We start from the raw sequence: 6,541 nt of genomic DNA, 5'->3' as shown, positions 1-6,541 counted from the left end.
TGTTAAGGTTCAACTGTTGGCCCAATACCAAACAAAACCTAGATACAATGTGATTGATAAATATACAAGAAGCCCGATCCGATTTAAAGAAAATAACCTAAGATAGCTCACAATATTCTCTAGGATATATTTTCATAATATTCACAATTATCTTGTTTCCTAAAATATATCCCAATATCCCCCGCAAGTTGGAGCATATGGGTCACAAATGCCCAACTTGCGAAGTAGAAACTCGAACTTAGTTTTTGTAACACCCCCAAATTACTCTCTAATAATAATAATAATGCAAAACCTGATTAAGAGAGTATTTTAGGACCATTACCGCAACATGATTACGTAAGGATTTTCAAAATACAAATACTTGCAGCAGAAAAATACATACTTAACTTTTATTAAACAATAATAGTTTTTAAAACTGAACCACACAAGAACTCTTCATACAAATTGTTAACCAATAAATCTGGCCTAAGCGATTATCGTCTCTTTATTCCCAATGCAACATTTATATTACGTCGACTCATCATCGTCACCTATCTACTTACCATAAGTGATAAGTAGGGCCAAGCCAAAAACAAAAGAGAAATACACGTTAGCAAAAATGCTAAGTACATAACAATGCTAGATACGTAAATCATCAATTTATTTAATTAAACACGCTTACGTAACATTTCGCATTTTGTAAATAATCGATCATTATTCAAACCTTTCATAAATAGAAATTCCATATTTAGAAACACTCCAAAATCAACAACTTTTCAAAAGTAGATTCCAATAGAAATGAAAGATCAACCTTTTCGTAAACCATTTTCCCAACCTAAGTGTGCACACCCCTCAAGCTAGTAACTCATTTACATAGTCTATACTAGAGGAAAGATTAGATCATACAAAGCACATATTCTTATCATTTATCTCTGCATACTGGGAGTCAAGAAAAATCCAATAAACGCCTATGATAAATCAATCTTCCAATTCCCATGTATAGGATGATTAAAATAATAACATTTCCTTTTTAAACAATTGAGTAAAACAAGTAAGTTTACAACCAAGCTTATAAAGCATTTAAATATCAAACAATCGTTTTTATTGAAATAAGCATACACTATTTATTTTATAAACATTCATAAATCATTGTCAACATTTAAACATAATTTATCATTCAAAACATAAAACACATTTATGAATAAAATCACATATTTAAAGATCTAGCCACGAATACGTACCTTAATCTTTCATACAATCATATAAAACCTCTAACAACAAAATTGACACTTCCCTTCAATAAACCAATGATCCTAATCAATACTCTTTGAACAAAAGATATTAAATATTGACTCAAACTAATTGTGCATGAAAAATTTCTTCAACCCTTTTATAAAATTAATACTTGTTTTTTGTAAACTAATCTTTAAACTTTATCATTGTTAGATGATAATAATAATAATAATAATAATAATAATAATAATAATAATAATAATAATAATAATAATAATAATAATAATAATAATAATAATAATAATAATAATAATAATAATAATAATAATAATAATAATAATAATAATAATAATAATAATAATAATAATAATAATAATAATAATAATAATAATAATAATAATAATAATAATAATAATAATAATAATAATAATAATAATAATAATAATAATAATAATAAACATGAAAGTACATAATTTAAACCAATAAAAGTAACATAAGTATAAAGATTGGGCTCACTTACTCTTAATGGGTCAAATATCATTAGAATAAATTTATATTAGTGGGTTTCAAGGATACATTGCATTGTTGCTATTTGGTTTTTACAGAATACCAAAACCAAACTTTGGTCTTGGTTTGGAGAAGGACGAAAGAATAGAGGAGGAAAGAGGTGGGTGCCTAGTAGTGGCTCGACCGTGGTTGGGCAGCAGGCGTCGGCTAGGGGTGGTGGTGGCGGCTAGGGCGTGCGGCCTAGAGGTGGTGGTGCGCAGCCAAGGAGGCACAGAGGAGAGAGAAAGGGGAAATTTTTGGGGTTTTATAATTGGGTTTAATTGCTAAAATTTTGTGGGTATTCTTACAATTAAAATTGAGATAAAATTAGCTTGGTTTCATATGCTCTATTTATAGGTGAAAATGGTGAAGAAATCAAATTAAGCTTCAATGTTGATTGGTTGATTTGGGTGGTGCATCTAATGGTTGAGAATAACTTGATAATGGTGATGGAGTGGATGAACTCAAAGTGTAAGAATATATTTTTACCATTAGATTAATAGACTAGGGGAGGTAGCATTTGGGGAGGTAAATTGAAAGAATCTTCCATACTTATGGTGTATGAACATCATACGTTGATGTTGTTGATTGGGAAATATGGAGTGGGTTTCTATTTTCTTTTTTCTTTAATTTTGTGGCTACAAAAATATGATTTGGGTTATGTGTAAAATGGATTTCAAAGTATTCTTATGGGCTAGAGAAAATTATAGTAATTCATTGGCCTAATAACTATGGTCATGGACCTCATGGTTTAGAAAAGGGTTTAGACTCATAAATTTTTTTATCACTTTAAAGTCTTAAAATAATAACTTTATAAATAAAGTTTAGCAAAATATAATATGCTTAATAAATCACTTTGAAATCACAAAATTTTAGAAACTATTTATAAATAAATAACTCAAAATATCTTAGGGAACACACCTTAAAATAAAGTGTATAATATAATTTGAATAAATAAAGGTGAAAATCTTTTAAGAAAATAACTTAATTATGAGGGAAATTAATTAAACCCAAATTAAAACATATCTAAATCTAATAAATATCATTAAAATTAATTAAATAGGCTTAAAAATATGGGGTATTACAGTTTTTCCCAAAGCCTTTGGAAAAATGTCAGCCAATTATACCGTCGTAGGTACATACGAAGGTATAATCATCCCATCTGTAATTGCATCCCGAACAAAATGACAATCTGATTCAATATGTTTAGTTCGTCCATGAAACACTGGATTATGCACAATATATAACGCTGACTGACTTTCACAATAAAGGTGCATCCCATTCTCATGTTTTACAACCAAGTCACCAAGAAGTCGTTTCAACCACGCACTTTAATTCACAAGTCATTGCATTCATACAACGATATTCTGCTTTCCAATTAAGAAAGAGCAACAATAGATTGTTTCTTAGTTTTCCATGACACTGGGGGACAAACCAAGAAGCACAAACCAACCACTCAAGGATCGTCTAGAGAGAGGACAACCTGCCCAATCTGAATCACACCAACCTTCCAACTGTAAAGCACTATCAGATCTTAATAAAATTCCCTGTCCCAGACTCTTCTTCAAATATCTTACAACTCGCAGAGCTGCTTGCCAATGATCAATCTTGGGATTTTTCATAAACTGTGATAAAATATGAACAAAATATGCTAAATCTGGTCTCGTAACAGACAAATAGATCAGTCGGCCTATGAGACGAAGACATTTCTCCACATCATGAAAAAACTCTCCCTGAGCCTAAGCCAACCTGTGATTTTGCTCCATAGGGAACTCTACAGGTTTAGCATCTAGTAAACCTGCCTCAGTAATGATATCTCAATAGGTGTAATAAACGGAAATTCATTCCCCAAAAAATTCACATCCCTCGAAACAAATATTTCTCGTGTCTCCAAATCATACATTCTCTATCCCTTTTCCCCAAAAGGATATCCTAAAAACACGCATTTTTTACTTCTACTAGAGAATTTATCACCCTTAATTCTTTGATTGTATGCATAACACAAGCTCCCAAACACCCGAATATGCTCATATGAATAGGTTGTTTGCCAAATAAAATTTCAAAAGGAGTCTTTTAATCAAGCAATCGAGATGGAGTTCTATTGATCAAATGACAAGCCGCTTCCACACACTCCCTCCAAAATTTTAGAGGCAAGTTTGCTTGAAACCATAAGGCCCTAGCGACATTCAAAATATGTTGATGCTTCCGTTCAACACGCCTATTTTGTTGAGGCGTGCCCACACACGAGGTCTCAAAAAGTATCCCTTTTTTAAAGAAATAATCTTTCAAGGAATTAAATTCCGTACCATTATCACTACGGACTTTTTTAATTTCTTGAGAGAATTGACGCTGAACTATAGCCAAAAAATTGTAAAACATAAACTCAACTTCCGTTTTATTTCTAATCAAATAAGTCCACACACCTCTAGAATAATCATCTACGATAGTTAAAAAATAATGAGTACCACAAGACGACTTGGTCTTGTAAGGCCCCCACAAATCTAATTGAGATTCCACCTCAAAACCACAAGAGAAACAAATATGACCCCCTTATCATGGTGATGAGTAATAATACTCAAGCCTTTTATAAATTTCTATTTTTTTTTATAAAAACAAAGAACAAAGAAGAAACTCGTTAATTGACATGACAGGTCTATCTCATACCACCAAACAGACCCCTTGTCTCAATCAACGGGTCTTACTACTAGAAAATACTCCCTCCGTGTTTTTTTAAGTGTTACAGTTTGACTGGCACATAGTTTTAGGAAATTTGATTGACTAAAATAAAATAAGAGGTAAGTGGGGTAGTTGGAGTATTAAAAAATTGTAAAATAAAGATAGTGAGGTTAATAGTTTATTGAAAAGTAATGAATGTGAGAAGAAAGATATAATAAAAAAGTAGTAGTGGTTTTAGGTGGGGACCATGAGAGGAGAGAGATATAATATTTTAATATAGCTTTTTGCCAAAAAAAAGGAAGTGTAACACTTATTAAAACACGGCCGGATTTGGTCAGTGTAACACTTATTAAAATACGGAGGGAGTATTCAAATTTCGACGAAACGGTTCTGACGGACACGAAAATCAGTCGGAAAGTGCAAAATTTCCGACGGATTTTATTTCTCTCGAACATCCTTCGGAAATTTCCGACGAAATTTTAATCTGTCGGAAAATTCTTTATTTTCGACGGAAATTCCGTAGGAAATGTTATATTTTCCAACGGAAATTAATTCCCTCAAAAATTTTCGACGGAATTAAATTCTGTTAGAAATTTAAAGCCTTTTCGACAGATTTATGAATTAAAAAAACATAATAAAAACATAAATAATATTCCCCTCCCCCTTTCATTTCTCTCTCTTCTCTCTCCGCCTATTTTCTGTCTCTCTCCTCTCTTCTTCTCTTTCTCTCTCCTGGCCTCTTCCCTCTTCTCTTCTCACGCCTTCTGTTTCTCTCTCCTCTCCTCTTCCCTCTGCTCTTTTCATGCCCTCCTCTTCCCTCTTCTCTTCTCACGTCCTCTTCCCTCTGCTCTTCTCACGTCCTCTTCCCTCTGCTCTTTTCATGCCCTCCTCTTCCCTCTTCTCTTCTCACGTCCTCTTCCCTCTTCTCTTCTCATGTCCTCTTCTCTTATCACCACCTCAAAACTCATCAAATTTGGAGCCAAAAATGGTGATTGTTTATAACACTTTGATGGTTTTTAAGGTCAAATTCGACCATGAAAATGCTTTATCTAGAGCTTTCATGGTCGAATTTGGCCTTAGTAAACCAAGTTCGAGGTGAAATATAAAGCTAATTCGATTTTTAAGGTCGTTTTAATGTTTTTCATTTTTGTTTTTGAATTTTTTTATTAGAGTATATTGTTGTGGTGTTTGGTTTATTCGTTCATGATGATGGTTTATGGCGGGTCAGATTGGGTGTGGGTTTGGTCAGGGTTTGGGTTAGGATTTTAGTGGATCTGGGTTGGTTTAGTGGGTCAGGGTTAGGTGGGTTTAGGATTTGGGAGGATCTGGCTTAGGGTGCGGTGGTTGTGGTTGGTGGATCAGGGTTAGTTTTCAGTGGTGGTGGTTGGTGAATCTGGGTTAGGGTTCGGTGATGGTGGCTGATTTGGGTGGTTTTGGGTTAGGGTTCGGTGGTGATGGCGGTTGGATCTTGGTTAGTTTGGGGAGTGGCGGTTTGAGCTTAGGCTTAGTTAAGGGCTGGTGGTGTTCTGAGGTGGTGATACGCCGCGCCGGTGGTGGCACGACGTTTTTTTTTTTAAATTTCATTAACTCAGTTTCCGACGGAAATTTTGTCCGAATTTTCCGGCGGATTTGTGTTCGTCGGAAATTTTTGACGGACTTTTCTGGTACCGAAAAATCAGTTTCGACGAAAGGATTCCGTCGGGAAAACTTTTCTGACAGAAAGTTCGTCGGAAAAAGTCGATTTTCCTACAAAGCATTTTCCGACGACAAATTATCCGTCGGAAACCCCATTCCCAACAGAAAACAAGCTGTTTTCGAGGGAGTTTTCCGTCGAAAAACAACAGTTTTCTATTAGTTTTTTTCCTTCTAAATTATCAATTTTCAAACTTATGTAACAGACCCGCTATCACTAATGACGGGTCTCTTTGTCCTCGCAAACAGACCCCTTTTAAGGAACGGGTCTCTTTATCAAACAGACCCCTGAGATAGAGACCCGTTGTAAGGCGGTCTCTCAAGCATATTTTAACGGGTCTCTTTGCCATTTTTTATAGTAATGACTTAATGATGCATATTATCATTAGCTCCGATCCACCATTAATTCCCCAAT

The 6,541-nt window shown here is 34.0% G+C and overlaps 1 long non-coding RNA gene across 1 annotated transcript; it reads right to left on the bottom strand.

Moving 5' to 3' along the window:
* Nucleotides 1-361: 361 nt before the first annotated feature.
* On the bottom strand, nucleotides 362-2,628 carry LOC145558423 (uncharacterized). Its single transcript, XR_014092467.1, has 2 exons — nucleotides 1,733-2,628; nucleotides 362-534 (listed from the first exon to the last, which is right to left on the bottom strand). It is a non-coding gene; the product is annotated as an uncharacterized LOC145558423 (long non-coding RNA).
* Nucleotides 2,629-6,541: the final 3,913 nt, after the last annotated feature.

This window comes from Chenopodium album, chromosome 1 (assembly GCF_948465745.1).
Source record: "Chenopodium album chromosome 1, dcCheAlbu1.1, whole genome shotgun sequence".
Classification (NCBI taxonomy): domain Eukaryota; kingdom Viridiplantae; phylum Streptophyta; class Magnoliopsida; order Caryophyllales; family Amaranthaceae; genus Chenopodium; species Chenopodium album.
Note: the sequence above shows the minus strand (reverse complement) of the source record. Positions and strands in the feature narration are given on the sequence as shown.